We start from the raw sequence: 19424 nt of genomic DNA, 5'->3' as shown, positions 1-19424 counted from the left end.
TTTCCAGTGCCCTCTCTGGAAATCCTGGCAGCACAGTGGTTAAGTGCTATCGTTGCTAAGACATTGGCAGTTTGAATCCACCAGGTGCTCCTTGGAATGTCCTGTCTGATGCAACTCATTTTATGGTTGTGAATCTTTATACTGCCTTCTTTAACATTCCTGTGCACCCTGAAAGTCAATGTTTGTTTGCCTTTACCTGGGAAAATCAACAATTTACTTGGAATGTAAAGCCCGGGAGTTGACTGAATCTCCCACATATTTCTCTCAGATTTTGCAAGCAGATTTGCAGCCCTTCAGCTTGCCAATAAATACATGCTGCTTCAATATGTTGATGATTTACTGTTCTACTCTGCCTCCCAGCAGGCTTCCCTTGACGATAGTATAATCTTGTTGAAACATTTAGCTGAGAGAAGGCATAAAGTTTCTAAAGAAAAACTGTGATAGGCTCAGCCTTCTGTCAAGTATTTAGGTCATTTAACTTCTTCAGAAGGCATTTCTATTTATCCTAAATGGAAAGAGAGGATTTTTTATTTCCCTGTGCCTAAAACTAAGAAAAAATTGTGAGAATTTTTATGGCTTTGTGGCTATTGCAGGACCTGGGTTTCAAATTTCTCCCTATTAGCTCAACGCTTATATAAATATTTGAAAGCCTCTGAACCAGGTTCTACCCTGTCATATAGGGTCGCTATGAGTCGGAATCGACTCAATGATAATGGGTGGAACCAGATTCACTCCAATTCTTACCAGAAGACCAGGAAGTCACAGAAAAATTGAAGAAACTTTGACCAAAACTCTTGCCTTAGGGTTTTACCACCTAGATTTTTCCCTATTTGTACATGAAGTGTCTGAAAACACCTTATGTGTATTAACCAAGAAACATGGAGGTCAGCAGAGACGTGTGGGCTACTATAGCCTGCAGCTTGACCCTGTAGCTAAAGATATCCTCCTTGTCTGTGCGCTGTGGCTGCTACTGCCCAAGTAGTGCAGAGCACCACGGATAGTTAGGCAACTTCTTAGATGTTTATGTACTTCATACAGTATCTGTCATACTTAATTCTACTTTAACTCAACATCTGTCTATTAGTTGGCTCAGTTCTTACAAAGTTCTTCTGGCTTCACCTAATGTTAGATTACATTCCATGGCCTGCTTAAATCCAGCCACCCTACTCCCTGACACTTATTACAGTGAAAACCCAATGCATAATTGTCTAGATTTAACTGAACAAATCCTGACTCTGCAAAAGGACTTAAAGGAAACCCCCTTAACTAACTCTTAGTTTTATTTGTAGATGGGTCTTATTTAAAGCTGACCCTACTAGTTTTCACTATCAAGCTGGATATGCTGTTACAACCTCTACTGAGTTTCTTGAAAGTCAAGCTCTTCCTGACTCCGTCTTTGCTGAACAAGAAGAGAGCTTACCAGGGCTTGTAAATCTGCCTCAGGAAAATATGCAAATATCATACTGAATCTAGGAATTGTCGTGGAGTAATTCATGATTTTGGGATGTTATGGGACCTGAAAGTTTTTTTAACTTCCTCCAGAAACCACATTAAGAATGGAACCTTGGTGGAAGACCTTTTAGATACTTTACTACTCCCCTTTAAAATTGCTGAAATTAAGATATAAGTTTATCACTCAAAAGGAGTACTCCAAACTGAAGTTAGAATTAATCTTGCTGATATGGCTGCTAAACAAGTTGCCTTTCAAACTGTCTCCACTCTTATGAAAACAGAAGATGGAAATTACCCAAATCTGTATTAACTCTATAAATGCTTCTAAAACACCAACAACTTGGCACAAACAAAGGAAATGGAAACCTGGAAAAAAGAGGGTTGCTTCCAGGACCCTGATACTAAACTATGGATTGGACCAAATAATAAACTACTTTTACCTCAATTTTTATATGTTCTTATGACATGGGCTGTACATCAAAGCTCTTATCTCAGATGAGACAAAATGATTATGAAAAAATATTGATGGGGAAAATTTTTTGAGCCTGCCTTATATGAAACAACTTACTGCCCCATCTGTCCTCATTATAATCCTGGAAAACCCCCTAAAGTCCTGCCTGGGTGATACCCTTTGCCTTCTAGACCCATGCTTGTATGGTAACTAGATTTTATTCAGCTTCTACCCTCTGATGATTACAAATACGTTATTAGTCATGATTTGCACATTGGGTAGAAGTTTTTCCTTGCTGAAGTGCTACTGCAGGCCTTTGTAGCAAAGAAAATTGTTGAAAATATTATCCCCACTTGGGGAGCCCCAAAAACCCCTCTGTAGCGACAGAGGAACCCATTTTACTAGTCAAGTTATTCAAGAAGCCTGTCGAATATTTCCTATATTTCAGAGGTTACACTGTTCCTATCATTCTCAACCCTCTGCTTTAGTAGAAAGCACATATAGAATAATAAAGTCTCAGCTTGCTAAACTCTGTGAAACTCTAGTTTTGCCTTGGACTAATGTCCTCCCTTTATTCCTTTTTAAATTTAAGGTCCACACCTCTTAGGCCCCATTAGCTTACTCCTTATGAAATAATTACTGGCAGGCCCATGACCCTTCCTTATGTTGCCCGTATTGACTCCAACCTAGTTCAAACTGATTTGTTAAAGTGATGCCAATCTTTATTATTCAAAGAAATATTCTTTACAAGCCAAAGAAGTTTTTGATTATCATAAAGTAGAAATTGACCATTTGCCGAAAATAGACCCAGGTGATTATGTATATTGGAAAAGACATGAATTAAACGACTCAATTGGAAGGAACCTTACCTGGTCCTCCTTACTAACTGCTGTCCTGCCAAATTATAGGAAGTCAAAACTTGGATTCATTTTTCTCAACTGAAGAAAACAAAGACACCTTTGTGGACTTGACAGCCTTCTGGAGAACTGAAAATCACTTTGAAACACCCTAGTGGCAAGAAGCAGACGATGTTGGATGTAGACAGCTAATCCCAAGATCACAGAACATGACTCCAGGCAAACTGTTGAAATCCTTGGACTTTACTTCATAATCGTAGCTACTTTTATGCTAGTTTCCCTCTTACATACTATTAGTCTTATTCCCTTTTTCCTCTCATACAAATAACTGAGATCCGTGCGGCATACCTCACTGTTGCTATTATTCCTGTGCCATTTGCCTCATTGCATTATTTTTGGATAGTTTTTTCTTCATTATAAAGCTCTTCTTAAATTTTATTTTTCTGCTTTTAATAACCCTTGTCATAGATTGAATTATGTCCCCCCCCCAAAAAAAAATGTGTATCAATTTGGCTGGGCCATGATTCCTGGTATATAAAAGATTGGATTGTGTCTTGAGGCAATCTCTTGAGACATAAAACAAAGAAGTGAGCAGAGACAGGAGGACGTCATACCACCAAGAAAGCAGCACCAGAAGCAGAGCATGTCCTTTGGACTGGGGGTCCCTGTGCCTGAGAAGCTTCTAGACCAGGGGAAGATTGAGGAAAAAGACCTTCCTGTAGAGCCGAGACAGAGAAGGAGAGAGAGAAAGCCTTCCCCTGGAGCTGACACCCTGAATTTGGACTTTTAGCCTACTTTACTGTGAGGAAATAAATTTCTCTTGGTTAAAGCCATCCACTTGTGGTATTTCTGTTATAGCAGCACTAGATGACTAAGACAACCCTCAATGATACCTGGAAAAAAATGCCTTTGTTGAACTAGCTCAATCAGTGGTTAGTGCTAGTAACCTGTTAGATATCTCGTTCTTCCCTGAAGTCTATGCATGAAAATTGAGATCTGCTAGCATTAAAAAAAATAAAAATTTTTTTTTACCTCCATTTAATTACAGCTCTATACCCAGCACTACTCTTAATTTCTGTGTCATATCAAATGAACTATGTCAGACTATCGCATCCCCCTTGGCCATTAGATCAACTTCAAATATCACGTTTTAATTTGGCCCTAAAATGGTATGGCCAACCTAGACACAGATTTACACCTACAGACTTTTCCCCTTGCCTCCTAAGTCCACAATCCTATTCTTGCACTGAACTGATAAAAGAAGTTGTTCCAGTATTTTTAAGATTGCTTTCAACAATTTCTTAAAGAAAATGGGCTTGAACACTTTAGTTAATCCATTCCCTTCCCACACAATGATACTAAAACTGGTGTGACATGTGCCCCTTGTGTATATATACTTTGATGCCGAGGATCAAACTGCCCAACAGAGAAAGAACAAAATCTAAGCAATGAATCTTATGGCTGGGCACTACCCTGCTTTGTTGGTTGATTAGTGGGTCAATGTACATTAGGTGTATTAGGCGCTCCCCTAGACATACACTCATATAATGAAAGCACTCATTGGAATAACAATTGAGAGACCCTTATCAAGCTTATTACCCATCACAAAAGAAGATGGGAAGATCCTGAAAATCCAGTGGCTGATATGTATGGGATGGGTATTCTTTCGAGCCTTCTTACCTTGGCATGGTATTCCTCATTTTGAGAAATCCATTAGCAATTTATCTGCTCCAATGGCTCAAATTGCCAGTGACACTGTAGATAGCATGTCTGGACGACAAAATCTCTAGAACCCCTTGCCAAGTGATTAGATTATCTCTTAACTTTCTCCTCTTGCAGCAAGGAAGAGTATGTGCTACTGCTAACTTGCTAACACCTCCTACTGTACTTGGATAAATACCACAGGAGAAGTAGAAGAAGATATCATAAAAGTTTGCCAAAAAGCCACTTGGTTACATCCAATGCCCCCACCACCATGATTAACTCTCTTCTTTCTACTATATTTGACACGTTTAGCAGGTTACAAGGTGTTGGTTCCTGGTTATGCTCGACACAACAAGCATGGATAGTTATCTTAATCATTATAATAATCATTATATGTATAATCAAATGCACTATGAAATGCTTGTCTAATGTTTGTACTCAAGTTAACTCTCCCGTTGCTATGCAAAGAATCATGCATCTTGAAGAAAATAGGTCCTTAAAGGAGATCAACTTCACAACTTGAATTGGCCTTTTAGGATGTCAAGTTGTTCCTCCAAATGCAGCCTTGCCCCACACTCTATTCCCCAAGCCAAGGATCACAGAAGTATAATGTATAAGCTCTGGCATGGTGAATAACTGGATGGTACCTGGTTAACTTAAAATAACATCTGGGGTCTTAAAGGCTCATTAGAGAGTGGCCATCTGAAGTAAAAAGGTCCTGCACAAGTAACATTCTTATAATAGTAAACAGGGAATCTCTACAGAGATTCATGATCAAAAGGGGGGAATGTGTGAGGGCATCCTAAAACTGAAGCACTTGGCACAACAAAATGGCTAACTCAGGTCTGAATCAAATTTCATTCTGTCTCCAGCTCCTGCTTCTGTCTTAAAATAAATGTTACAAGCTTGTAAAACTTTAAATGAAGATAAGGCAAGGATGTGTTTTGTGGAAGTTCAAGAAATGCTGGTCAGATGATGTTTACCAAGAATGCTTGCGCAGCTTGTTCCAGGAACAATGTGTTTAAAATAGGATTACTGACATTAAGAAAGACTATGGTCACGTGTCCAACTTGTGACTGTGATCATGCAGCCACCTTATGACTCTCTTCCCCATTTTACCGTATAAAAATCTTTCCCCTTTTCCATTAAGCTGAAGCATATCATATTTTCACTTTATGCTTCCTAGCCTGGCTGTTCTATTCCCTAAATAAATCTCTGTTGATTCCTCTATACAAAGTTTGCGTTGGTATTTTGCACTTTGACAACTATAATATATAGTTAGTAGTTATGACAATTCCTACTCTGAATGATTATCATGAAAAACGAAAAAAATCATATTTGAGTTCCAGGAGGGCAGCTTGTTTTGCAAAATTTTGAAATTAAGACATATGTAAATATTTTTCATAAGGAAATGAGTTTAACTTATTGTACTTGAAATTTGTTAGAGAGGGAGGCAGAATTTGCTATACGGAGAAGACAGGTTACAGGGCAAGAAGAAAAGTACACAAAGATGACCATACAGAGTCCTAATGGTTACTAATAGATTACAGTCATTACTCAATTGTTTAGGATGAAACAAAGTTTACGCCATCACTTCCAAATAGTTATTTCATATTTTTATTTTTATACCAATGAATGATCAAATTCATAAAATTCTTACTTGTGATATAAATCATATACAAATAAATAATGCTAGATAACTCAACCTTTCAAATCATTTTATAAATGAAATTTTTTCTTTAATGAGGTTGGTACTTGCCTTTTCTTTCCTATTTTTCAACAAACTCTGTAAGATCAATTTACTCATTAACAGAATGGATATTATCAATCACTAAAGACACGATTTGGCCAATTTAATATTACATTAATATACAACTAGTATCAGGCCAATGTAACAAGGTAATAAACCTTATGACTTCAATTTAGGTGATCAAAATGGCTATCTGTATAGCCTTCTTTGAATATGACTTTCAAACTCAGCAAGCGGAGAAGACAAAGACTTGATGAAGAAAATAAGTAAGAGCTAAGATCCATTATCAGATATTATTTTTAAATAATCCTAACAAATTGAGAATTGAGGCCTAAAACAGCTAATCATTTAAATATCTTTGATATTGTCATGTGAAATAAATTATATATATATATATATATATATATACACACACACATATTTGTTTATATGCATTATGGTTTAAAGTTATTTACTAGAGATTAAATTTGGATTTATTTCTAACTGGATATAGTCTGCATAAATACGGTTCACTTTTAATATGAAACTGTATTAAATAGGATGAGAATTTCCGAAGTTTTCACTTGAAGAATGAGGTCAAATGACTTTGGGAAAGTATTTTATTTTCAATCATACATACAATCCCTGAATTACTTAGATTGCAATGATTACTGTATTTGAGAAGCTAAAAACAGCTTTTTAAAATATTAAACTTTTCTGCTTTTCAGTGTTTTGCTGGGAATTTTTGAGGGGAGATAGTAAAACATAGACAGGTAAATGTATTTACATTTTTGCTTGTCTCATAGAGTTAAATTCTTTGAAGTTCATTTTTAAAAAATTATTATTATTATAAAATAACTGCATTAAGTTTGTCATAGTTTTTGAAAGTATTCAGAAATCTCAGATAATACACAACGGCTATGAAATGCTAAGAAACTACTGCAGTCTGCTGGTGAACCTGGCATTCTGGTTGGACAATTTCAGATAGCAAACAATAAAGAGCAGTAGTAAAAGCTACGTGTTGCTGTCGAGTCAACTCCAACTCGTAGTGACCCTATAGGACAGAGTAGAGCTGCCCTATAGGGGTTCCAAGGAGCAGCTGGTGGATTCGAATTGCCGACTTTTGGTTAGCAGCCAAGGTCTTAACCACTGCGCCACCAGGGCTCCTTAGGAAAGGATAAGGTCCACTAAATCAACAGTGGTGCACAATATAAGGCAATTTTCCAAAATAGACAGGATTACTTACAGTCTTTTAGGTCACATCCACAAACACAAGCAGCATCTTTGAATGTGAACAGCAATAGCAACACAATAAAACGATATTATGGCTCCAAGGATTAAGAAAAGGCTTCATAAACCCAATAAACCAAAAACATTGCCGTCGAGTCGACTCCGACTCAAAGGCTTCAGAGAGGAAGAAATAATGGGGGAAGTCCTTGAAGAATAAGTACAGTTTCTTAGGCAAAGGTGGGTATTATTGACATTGGGAGTACAAAGCATGGAGAATATTTTCTCTCTCACCAAAAGGAAGCCTGTTTTCTACTAAATTTCTTATGTGTGATGTTATGGACTGAATTGTGTCCCCAAAGAATACGTGTTGTAACTCCTAACCTCTTTGCTTGTGGTTATAATCCCATTTGGGAATTGGCTGTCTTTGTTATGTTAATGAGACAGGATTAGTGTTAAGTGTGTTTTAAGTCAAACTCTTTTGAGATATTCGAGATTAAACAAGCAAGGGAAAGAAGCAAGAGATGGGGGAAGAGAGAGGCCAAGTCCCATGAAGACTGCCCAGGAGCAGAAACTCAGAAGAGACAAGGAGCCTCCCCTAGAACTGACAAAGAGAAAGCCTTCCTCTAGAGCTGGCACCCTGAATTCAGACTCTCAGCCTCCTAAACTGTGAGAAAATAAATTTGTTTGTCAAAGCCACCCACCTTGGTATTTCTGTTATAAAGCACTAGATAACAAAGACATGTGAATTATGTGTATTTTAGATAAAAGCATGTACCTGAAAACCACGGTTCTAAAACTTTGGTAACCCTGGTGGCATAGTGGCTAAATGCTACAGCTGCTAAGAGGTTGGCAGTTCAAATCCGCCAGGTGCTCCTTGGAAACTCTATGGGGCAGTTCTGCTCTGTCCTATAGGGTCGCTATTAGTCGAAATTGACTTGACGGCAGTGGACTTGGTTTGTTTTTGGTTTCTCAAACTTTAGTGTACATCAGATTCACCCAGAGGGCTTATTAAAATGAGTTGGAGCCCCAAGAATTTGCATATCTAACTTGATAACACCAGTCCTGGATGGACCCCTGGTCGTGCAGTGGTTAACAGATCGGCTGCTAGCCAGAAGGTCGACAGTTCGAATCCACCAGCCGCTCCTTGGAAACCCTATGTGGCAGTTCTACTTTGCCCTATAGGGTCTCCATGAGCTGGAAGCGACTTGACGGCAACAGGTTTGGTTTTGGTTTTTGGTCCTGAACCACAATTTGAGAATCACTGGTTTAAACCATGTCTTTTCCACTTTTCTCTAGTGGTTAGCTAGTCTTATGTCATCATAGGGTTCTGATCTTGAATTTTGGCTATAATGTTTCTCAATATGTGAAATAAACACGTGCCAAGGGAACACAATACTTAGGAGATACTTGTATTAAAAAAAAAAAAGTGCTAATGCTAATAGGCAAAGATTGTCAGTAAGACTGAAAATCCCCTTTTGCCTCTGTCAACTCTAATATCACTTTTAATTTCCTCAAATTGTAAATTATATAGACACAAGGGCTATTACTTCCTGGTATCTAGGATCTTAAGCTTTTTCTTTTATTTTCAACCTCTCACCCTACTCTAGAAAACATTGCAATTGTCCCAACAAGCTAAATTTATGTTTCTTAAAATTAGTAAGGAAATGTTGATGTGGTGTTTTTCTTTTCCAAACAGAGAAAAATAAGTACAATAAAGGTTATTCTCTTGTTTTTTGAGGGGGAGGGTGACAGGTCATTAACTGTACAGAAAACAGTACAAGAAAAAAAATGTGGAACAAATAAGTTCCATATTTACTGGGATTTTAGTTCTGGGTTTTCCTTCCAATCACTGCAGGCCAAATGAGAGACACAAGGAAGAAATTCTCTGAGGCCTTGGCAGATTTGGTCCTGTAAGACATAACCAAAACCTATCATGTAACACAGGTGTTAGCACATTAATTCGAGTTACACATGGTGAACTCCAATTCTGAGACTGAAAAAAAATGCAATAACTCTAACTGCTGTGCCTACAGGATATGTGAACTCACTAGGATGGTGCGAGTAGTTTGTATTTTGAATTCAATTCAGTTTAATAAGCATTTATTGAACACCTTATGCATTTAAATAACAGGACATTTCTGATATGACAAGGTTTCTGCCTACACACTATTGTGAACTGAGTGCCAATCAGATATATCACATTTAGGGTATTTTCTGCTTAATAAAATTGAAGCAAACTGGTATGAAGAACTAAGCTATTATACAATATGTTACTGCTATTAACAGGACCAGAATTGCTACAGCAATGGACCAAGAAAGCTAGGAGTAAATATCTAATATTAATAAAAGTTTAAGTAAATTCCTAAATAATTGTAGTTGAATATCAAATTATCTATTCAACAAATTCCAAGGATCCGTGGTGTTGCAGACATTGAACCAGGGCCTGGAGAGCAACAAACATGTGCCTAGGCTTCAGTTTACAGTTTAATAGGGAATTAGATACACAAGTAAATTTTAAGTTCAAAGTGCTAAATGGGGGCAAAATCAAAAATGGTCTGAAAGTGGAAATGGGAAAGCTTCATTAGATGTGAGTACGGCATTCACGGCTTATTTGCTGTACTCACCCACAAGAATACCACTTGGTCCTATTTATTAACAAAGTACTGACTAGTACTTTATTTTACTGGTAGTCTTATTACAAGACTCATCTCAATTGGCTTAACATAGTTTATAAAGAAAATGTTCTATACACTACTTTGGTGAGTAGCACCTGGGGTCTCAAAAGTCTGTGAGCGGCATCTAAGATACTCTACTGGTCTCACCCCTTTGGGAGCAGGTGAAAATGAAAAAACTAAAGACACGAGGGAAAGATCAATCCAGAGGACTAATGGACCACAACTACCAAAGCCTCCGCCAGGCTGAGTCCGCCAGACTGAGTTGATGACTTCTCTGACAGGGATCACAATAGAGGGCCCTGGACAGAGCTGGAGAAAAACGTAGACCAAAATTCTAACTCACAAAGAAAAGACCAGACTTACTGGCCTGACAGAGACTGGAGAAGCCTTGAGAGTATGGCCCCCAGACACTTTTACCTCAGTATTGAAGTGTACTGTTTATTAAGAAGCTAGTTTGTTCTATAAACCTTCACCTACAGTACAATTAAAAAAAAAAATTCTCCCTATTGCAAGAGTCCCTTTACCTTATTGTAATAATCCTTTCAAATAAAGTTTCTCCTTACCTAAAAAAGAGACTCGTCTTCAATTCTAATGCAGTAGAGGAAGAAAAAAACGTCTACAATTCTGAAAAATTCCTATAGCAGGGGTGAGAAACCACAGCAGAAAGGTTCTAACAGTTTAAAGATTTTAGTCCTTTTCCATTATCATTTGTACCTATTTTCTTTATGGTAAGATTATTTCCACGTGCTAAAATTTCTGCTTGGGATAGCAAAAGCTAATCCTGTAAGACTGTTATACGATCCCATCACAGTTACGAGTGCTTTTGGACCAGGCAAAGGGCCAAAGACAAAGCTAATGAATCCATGACCCACGACTCTACTCCACAAGCCGAATGATTAGTGATTTTCCACTCTTCAGAGGTAAATGTCCACTCGTTATGCATTCATACTTAAAAAACATACATACCGGGAAGTTCTGGACTTCATGGCAGACAAACTTAGCAGCAATTTTGTTGATGTAAGTTCTTAATTCGTGATTTCAGCTTTGACTTCGTTTGCCTGTTTTGCTTTCATAAATATATTATCTAAACAATCTTGTGCACAATCATTTATGGTGGGAAACAATATTCTGGACATCGAGGGTGTTCTAATTTTAATGTTTCAGGTAGTATTTATGAGTAGTCTACAGTCACTGCTAATACACTTGAAAACTAAAACCGAATAGTAATCAAGCGATGTTAGAGAATCATGTCAATTCCAAGAGTGGGCTGGAGAGGCACATGTAAAGATCATTAGGGGAGAACATGCGGGACAAAAGTTATTTAGGAGAAATACAATGCCTTTCTTGCATATTGAAACTCACTGAAAAAAGTCTGTGCAGTTTTCTAGGGGTCTTAAAAGGGTGAATAGCGGGTTTACTGACTCCCCAGTAACCTGACCCTGCATCTCCTTTCTTTCCTCTTTTCAACTTTCCCTCTTTCTCACAAGCCTTTCCTGCTGTTAATGCGCTACGGATGACTGACCAGCCCAACAGAAGCTGGCTTCACCGGTAGTAGGTACTCTGTGTACGGCACGAAGAACACATTTTAGCACGCTCCCGAGTCAAGTGTTTGCCCCAAGGATCCGCCACGGTTCCTGCGGACTCAGGGCCGGCTCGAAGGGCTGCGCGCACCGGCGACACAGGGACGCAGCGCTCACAACCGGCTTGTGAGGAACCTCTTGAGGGGCACAATCTTCACAGAAATCCCTGGCTCTTCAGGTAAGCCAGTGATCACCCTGCACAGAAGCCTCTGGAGAGTTATCCCGCGGAGGTCGCCTCCAAAACCATAAAAGCGCTCCCGAAGCTGCTCCAACGCCAGACAGGCCCTCTCCGGAAGGTACACAACAGCAACACTCCACCAGCCTCGGGCCACACTACCCACAGCCGCCCAGACCCAGGAAAGGGGACGGGAGGTTGAAGCCCAGCTTTCGCGAGATCTCCTCCCACCACCCCCATCTCCAGGCTCCCGTTAAAGCCTCGCGTTATTTGGGTCTGGGGGCGGAGCGAGCCCGGAGTGGGCAGAACCGGATGGGACGGCGGGGGCGTTTCAGGCCTTGTTGACTTTTCGTTCTCGGCCCTCCGCGCATGCCCAGCTCCCCGACGGCTCAGGAGACCTGACCGTCGGGCTGCCCCCGCCGCGGGTTCCGGGCTCCGCCCCTCCTGGGGGCGGTAGCAGCCGTGTTGTGGTGGTGGTGGCTGGGCGGCCGGCGCCGTGGACCCTACGCAGACGTAGTGCCTCGACCTGCACGCAGCTGTTGCTGGCCCGACCGAGCGCCGTGCCGCAGGTAACGCCGCCGCCAGCTGACTCGGGGTCGTGCGGGCCGAGGTGTTCGGCGCGCTGGTGCAGGGGAGACGGAGGCCGGAGGGACCGGGGAGCTGAAGGGGCCTGGGACCTGGGGGGAGGGGAGGGGGCCCGACGGCAGGGAGGGGGCGGGGAGCTGGGGGCGCAGCGATCGGGGGTGGCGGGGCTGGGTATCGGGGTCCAGCGAGAGCTAGTGTTGCGGGTCCTCGGGCCCAGCCTACGGCGCTGGCTGGATCTCGGGGGCCACACTCCTCTACGCGGTCCTCGGCAGGCGCCCGAGGACGACCAAGGCCTTTTCGGATACACCCCGGGACTTCGTGTTGTTCTGATTGTAAAGAAAGAGCATCAAACCTGCGTAGGCTGGGGAACCTTGGGGGCTGAGATTGAAGAGGTTAGAGAAGGGCGCTAACGTTCTTTTTGTTTGAGCGCCTACTACTGTTTGTGCTAAGTTCCTTGCCCGCTTTGGTCCTTAAAAAAAAAAAAAAAAACCGGCTTAGAGAGGACCCATGGGTAGAACTGGAGGGAGTCATTTTGCAAATAGAAAAACTCTTTTGTTAACTTCTTGTACTGCGTTTTTGTTCTTTTTAAAAAATTGATAAATCAGAGTTATGCTGTTTTTAAAATTACAAATCAGAATAATTTTCGTACAGAGTAGAGAGTACGCTTTTAGCAATAATTATCCTCCCCCTTTTTTTTAATTACTGAAGTACTAAGTGCTCTTTAAGAAAAAAAATCAAGGCGTCAAACAATGCAGATCCCTGCCCCCGACTCCCTTCCCCCATTTTCTCTTATTACCACCCCGGGTCACCAGTTTTTAAATGTGTGTAGTCATTCAGATTTGTTTTCCTATACATATAATGAGTATGTTTCAAAAACAAAAATGGTATCATATATACTATATCGTTTTTATTAGTCAGTTACACGTCACCGATATTTCTCCATTTCATTTCATACCTCATTCTTTTCAAAGGCTGCATAGCTATTTGTGTATTTAACTGTCCCTTTATTGCTGAACATTGTCTTCAGTTTTTCACTCATCAATAGCTTTTAAAAAGACTTACAAACAAGTACTTTAAAACACTGGGGTAAAGCTTTCAGAATGTTGAAGGCCAGATGGGAATACTTGCATATTAAGTTGAGTAATTTTAATACGTTTACACAGAGTTAATGGTAGTTTACCTGAGGCTTGCATGACTTCGTAAAGCAGATTACCAAAATAGTTTATTATTTAGTGCATTTTTTCAAAGTAAATTTAAATTCCTGTGGTCATATGAAAACAAATTTCGTTTCTTAAACGTGAACTGGCTGCTGACGTGTGAAGAAGAGGTAAGGCAAAAAGCCACTGACCCAGAAGTTTGTATTCCAGACAGCAGAGTGGCCAAGGATTAAATTTTTTGATAAATAAGCCGTAGGGAGTAAGCCTTAACTAAACTAAACCAAAACCAAACCCGTTGCCGTCGAGTTGATTCCGACTCAACTAGAAGGGTATTAGACTACCAAACCAAAACAAAAAACAAAAACCAAAAAACCCGTTGCCACTGAGTCAATTCCAACTCAAACTGCCCCATAGCGTTTCCAGGGAGCAGCTGGTAGATTCAAACTGCTGACCTTTTGGCTAGCAGCCGAGTTCTTAACCAGTGCGCCTCCGGGGCTCAGATATTAGACTACTTACTATTAAATAAGACAGAAAGCTAGCAAATCCCTATTACATTTTGTATTTCTGTGTGTAGAAGAGCTGAAGGCTTTGTTGATTTAATCAGTGGTTTGTACTTATTAAAAAGGTACTGCGTGTTCATCTTGGTGCTAGCCTCCAGGGTAAACAAAACCAGTAAGATAATCACAAAGAACAGTCTGGTTTCTAAAAATGTATATAGCCTGAAATCTTAGGCTAGGCTAAATGATGTAGCATTTTATTATTTTGGGAACTGTGTTTAAAAGGAACCAAAAAATAACCATGGCATTTTAGTTATTGTTGGTAATAATATGCCCTTTCTTCTGTATTTCTGACAGCAACACATGGGTGATATTCTTTCTGTTTTGTAGCTTAATAAACACAGACTGAGAGATTAACTGCTCAAGATTGCATTGGCTGTTTAGTGGTAGTCCCTGTATTTAGATTTAGGGAATGGTTAATCCACAAGCTTATGTTTTCTGCTGTGCCATGCCAACTCCGATTAAGGAAAATCGCCTTACAAGATTATTGATCTTAGAGTTTTCTCTGAAATGTTCCTTGCAAATTGGAGACATGAATATAGGTATGAGCTTTGAAAAATAAAGGAAAAACCGTGTGAAGTTATAACGGTATCTTTTTAGATGAGGTTCCTGGTGGCGTGTTATTAAAATACTTAACTCCTTGAGCTGATGCTGTTAAACAGGAACTGGGATTGTGTTACTTGAAGCAGTCTGTTGGATGCCGTGTCCAGTTTGGATATCACAATACATTGTAGCTCTTACAGGTGCTTGCTTATTCCTTGCAAATTTGGATAATATAATTTCATAAAACATAATTATGAACCCAGTTGTACGTTTTGTAAAGTAATATGAGGAAAGAATGCAAAGAGGGCCCTGTAAAGTCTTAAAAGATTTAAATTTGTGTATTTAATTTTTGCTATTTTAGTGTCCCTTAAAAATGCATTATGACAGACAGTTTAATAGGGTGTGTGTCATAATATTGTGGTATATTAATCTATTTTTGTTTTCCAAGCAGATGTGGCAACTGTGTAATTTTAAAAAATTATGGCAAATACTGAAGTTAATAAAGTGTAATCGGTTGTCATATGTATTTGAGAAGAAACTTACATATAGGAAAATGTTTGAGCCTTTATTGGCAATTGCCAAGGATGATAATTAGATTCCTATCTAAGTGGTGTATCTACCATCAATTTTCTGTTCGACAGTTTTCAGTGGATTTATGGTTATGGGGCATAAAAATGTTTCAGCACCAGAAAGTTCCCTTTGGCGTATGCTGAGTGAGTTAGATGTATGAACTGCTTCAGCTTTTGGCCGAGGTGGGGGCAGGGAGGGATCTAATGCTGTGTGTGCGTTCATATTTATCCTCAAAAATAAGAGGGATCTTATTACTGATAGGAAGAAATGGCAAAGTGTTTTTGTTTTTATTTCTTTTTTCCAATTTAACCTGAAAAGTATTTGGGGACTGTTTTAGTTATCTAGTGTTGCTATGGCAGAAATACCATGAGTTGAAGGCTGGAACATAAAAATTAATTTTCTCACAGTTTAGGAGGCTGGAAGTCTGAATTCAAGGTGCCAGCTCTATGGAAAGTTTTTTGTCTTTATCGACTCTGGGGGAATGTCCTTGTTTCTTCAGCATCTGTTTCCTGGTTCCTTGCAGATCTCTCTTACATCTCTCTTACCCCATCTCTGCTTCCTGCTTCACTTGTTTAATCTCTTTTATCTCAAAAGAGGTGGACTCAAGATACACCGTACATTAATCCTGCCTCATGAGCATAACAAACACAACTCATTTCCAAATTGGATTATAACCACAGGCATAGAGGTTAGGGTTTACAACATATATTTTTGGGGGACACAATTCAATTCCATAAGAGGGACATATATTCGTGAAATCCAGAAAGCAATAAACTAGTTTTTATGCATCATACAAAAAGAATGAGGTATCATTTTCTAGGGTTCATAATCTAGTTGAAATTTAGAAACTAGTAGGTATAAAACAGCTGTTTTGGAATTGTATGAAGGACCTGTTCTCTGATAGTTCGGTTTCTTCTCGAAGTGCCCTCCTGAGGAATGGAAACGCATCCTGCAGGTTTCAGCTCAAGCCCTGCATTTCTGTGGAGCCTTTCTGGCTCCATTCCTTATTTCCTAGCATGTCTTCTTCAGTCATTATGACGTTGTATTGCAGCTGCTTGTGTGTCTTCTTACTTGACCAAGTTCGTTGAAGCCTCAGGGCACGTTTTTCGCCATTTTGTCAGCTAGGACATTATTTGGGTGGAAGTGGGGCTTTAGCATGTATTTGTTGAATGAACTTAGAGACCATCAGCGCATGTTGAAACTTTTTGGTGAAAGTGAGGTCAAAACAGGATTAGTTCACTTTGTTTTGTTCATAGGTCAGTTGTTGACTATTGGAAAAGTGAGGTATGGTGGAAAGCACCTGCCACAAGCTGTTATATAACCGTGAGCAATTGACCCAATAGGACTTCACCTTCTTCATCTCTAAAGTAGAGGGGGTAGCCTTAGAGAATGTGTTCAGTGAGGACCTGTGCCACTACAGGCAGTCTGGGTTATGACTTTCATGAGAACCAACCCCGCAAAAGGCCTGTCAGGAAAAAACTGACTCAGAGAAAGCCGGAAAGGGATGAGGGGCAGACTGTTCCAGACACTTAGCTTTCCTCCTTCCTTGGCCCCCGCCTATTGACAGTTCCAGAGCCACAAGGCTCCTTACCTTGGAGTGCAGAGCCTCACATAGGCCACAGGGTTCTCCGCACACTGATTGGCTAGGCAAACCATATGGAGTGGAGCAGTGGTGCTTGGGGACGTGGACAGTGGGGCCTGCCATTTCTGAGCTCCAAGGGAGGCAGGTACATGTGGGCTTTCAGCTTATTCTGCAGGCTGCAGCTTGGCTCACCATGTCGCGGTGGCCTGCCCGTGACCAGCGCCTGTACAAGGACCTGCTGTGGCACCTGCGCATACAGGTGAATCTCGTGTCCTGTCCTGGAAGCTCAGGGCAAACACCATGTACCTGAAGGTGGTAGCAGCCGCCAGCACTCGGGCGCCTGTGCTCTATGTGTTCTCCCAGTGCAACCGGTCAGTGCGCCGCTGCACTGGGCACAGAGCTGGGCTTCTGCAGCACCCAGCTCTGTCTGCACCACCCATCCTGTCTGGTATGGGGCATTGTAGCACCTCTCTGGGCTTCTGTTTCCCCTGCCTTACATGTGGATTTCACTACTGGTGCGATTCTTGGCCTTTTAGTGGCTGGGGGGTGGAAGGGTGGGAGGCAGTCTTAGATCCCTGACCTCTCTCTGTCCACATAGTTTCCGGGGTTCGTGAAAAACTTGGCACTTGGGTTTTTCTAAGCATCCTTTTCCCAACCCTTGGGCCCTGGCTTGATCTTACTATACCCTGAGCAACGTTTTCTCCCTTGCCTCGGAGGCAGGAGCCTCATAGTTGGTGTGTGGATTAACAGGTCTGGTGAGGAGGTGATGGGGCAATGATCCATCTGGCCATGCTACCCACGCCACCAACCCTCCCTGCCTCTACTGAGGAGAGTTCAAAACCCAGTAGAAATGAGGCTGGGTGGTTTTTTTAGTTCAGAGTCTGCAATACAAGTATCTAATTGGTCTAAAAGATTTAACAGAACAAAATCTTCTAAGTATTTTGGGTAACGTATGCCCATCCACAGTGAAGAAGTTACATACAATGGTTTGTAATAACAAATGGGTGTTACTTTGAGACGTGCATCAAAACATTATTGTTATCATTATTGCGTTGTTATATTAAAGATGTTTTAAGGTATCTAGAAGTGTTTTTTAAATGCCTTTTATGCATAAAAAGGTACATTATATACTAAAACAAACATTTTACTCTTTAAAGAACTGTACCTAACTGTTCTGACATACATACAAATTCAGCCTAAAGACAGATTTAGGTACGGAACTTGTTCATAATCCAGGGACTGCCTGTACTGCCACCATCACAGAACTCAGTCTCTACCATCAGGGGGGAATGATTTCAGATCTGTTCCAAGCTTTGTAAATATTGTATAAAAAAAAAATATTGTATATGAAGGTGATAATTCAAAGGGAGTAGATGAATTTGCTGCATTGGGTAATTGTAGAGAAGAGAATTGTGAACAACGAAGGATCTCTCTTAATTTTTTTGGAGTAGGGGAAGAGAGAGAATCTAGTAACTTAGTTTATGTTTCAGAAGTGAGAAAAGAGAGCATTAAATTAGAATGGAAGGGAGAAAATCTGAGAATTGGCTGTCAAACTAGACAAAGGGAGAGGGGATTTCCTGAAAGAGTCGGTGATCAATTGAGTTAAATGCATGGGTGTGAAGGAAGATGACAACTTAAAGTTATTACAGTTTTTGAGGTTTGAGAGACTGAAAAAATATCTAATTATAATTATTATCCGGTGTTAGCTGTGCCCTGCTTGTGGGTCAAGTTGGAATAGTTAACGCTTTTCAGTAACTTGGAGGCTCTTACAAACATTCTGTGATAATCACATGATCATAAAGTCAGTTCAGTTTATGAGCTAGAGTTAGTGAGCATATGAAGAGCGTGGAATATGAAGTGTGGTGAAATCCTTATTTGTGTTTCATCTGTGGCTTCTATAGTCAGGACCTCCAGCTCTTCCTTTTCAAAGCCTTTTTGTGTTTTCTCATCTCATCTCTTAAATCTGGGTGTTTTCTTAGGTTTAATTCTCTTCTTCCCCTCTAGAGCTTTATTCTCTTTTGCTGATCCCACAAAGCCTCCTGGTTTCTGCTATTCGTTCCTCCTCCTCGTCGAAGCCTCCTATTCTTCCTCATTTTCTTTTCTAAGCTTTGGGCTTGTTCTTTTTTGTTGTTGTTGTTGTTGTCTTTGATAAACTCTCTTCTGGGCTGTCGTTTTGTTATCTCGAATCAGTGTAATCAGAATTATGCTCCTTTTCCTTTGTACATTTAATTCTTCTTCCCTCATTTCCTTTTTTATATTAATGACCTTAACATTTTCTTAGTCATCTAGGCTCGAAATCAAAAGGCCTCTGTGATGAAGTGAGTTCCTTTATGGGACCTTTTGCTTTGGTTTTTTGGAAAAATGGCTTGAGAGATTATTCTCCTCAGCCCTGAGGAGTTCCCTTTGCCTTGACCTTAGAGGGCTTGTTACTTTGTCCAGGTTGGTTGACATTTCCTGGGTAGGCTGTAAACAGCTTGGTTTGATGCTTTTTGTTGAGTCCTTGGCTGCAACCTGCCCTGTGATTGGTATGCACCTTGTCAGGATTGGTCAATAGACTAGGCAAATGAGGTGACTATA

At 40.3% G+C, this 19424-nt stretch overlaps 1 protein-coding gene and 1 long non-coding RNA gene across 4 annotated transcripts in view; one reads left to right on the top strand and one right to left on the bottom strand.

Annotated features, from left to right (window-relative positions):
* Positions 1–2736: 2736 nt before the first annotated feature.
* LOC135228050 (uncharacterized) lies at positions 2737–12349 on the bottom strand. Its single transcript, XR_010318251.1, has 2 exons — positions 11065–12349; positions 2737–9331 (listed from the first exon to the last, which is right to left on the bottom strand). It is a non-coding gene; the product is annotated as an uncharacterized LOC135228050 (long non-coding RNA).
* The window catches only part of PCMTD1 (protein-L-isoaspartate (D-aspartate) O-methyltransferase domain containing 1), a 118900-nt gene continuing 111767 nt past the window's right edge, over positions 12292–19424 (top strand). For 2 of the 3 annotated variants that reach the window (XM_064270409.1, XM_064270410.1), the window contains exon 1: positions 12298–12422. The gene's annotated coding sequence lies outside the window, so the exon portion shown is untranslated. Of the gene's footprint in view, positions 12423–19424 lie in introns of all 3 variants that reach the window. The other variant, XM_064270408.1, reaches the window with a different exon arrangement.

The sequence above is a fragment of the Loxodonta africana genome, chromosome 18 (genome assembly GCF_030014295.1).
Source record: "Loxodonta africana isolate mLoxAfr1 chromosome 18, mLoxAfr1.hap2, whole genome shotgun sequence".
NCBI classification, from domain to species: domain Eukaryota; kingdom Metazoa; phylum Chordata; class Mammalia; order Proboscidea; family Elephantidae; genus Loxodonta; species Loxodonta africana.
The sequence above is the reverse complement of the archived record's forward strand: the minus strand, read 5'-3'. Positions and strand labels throughout refer to the sequence as shown.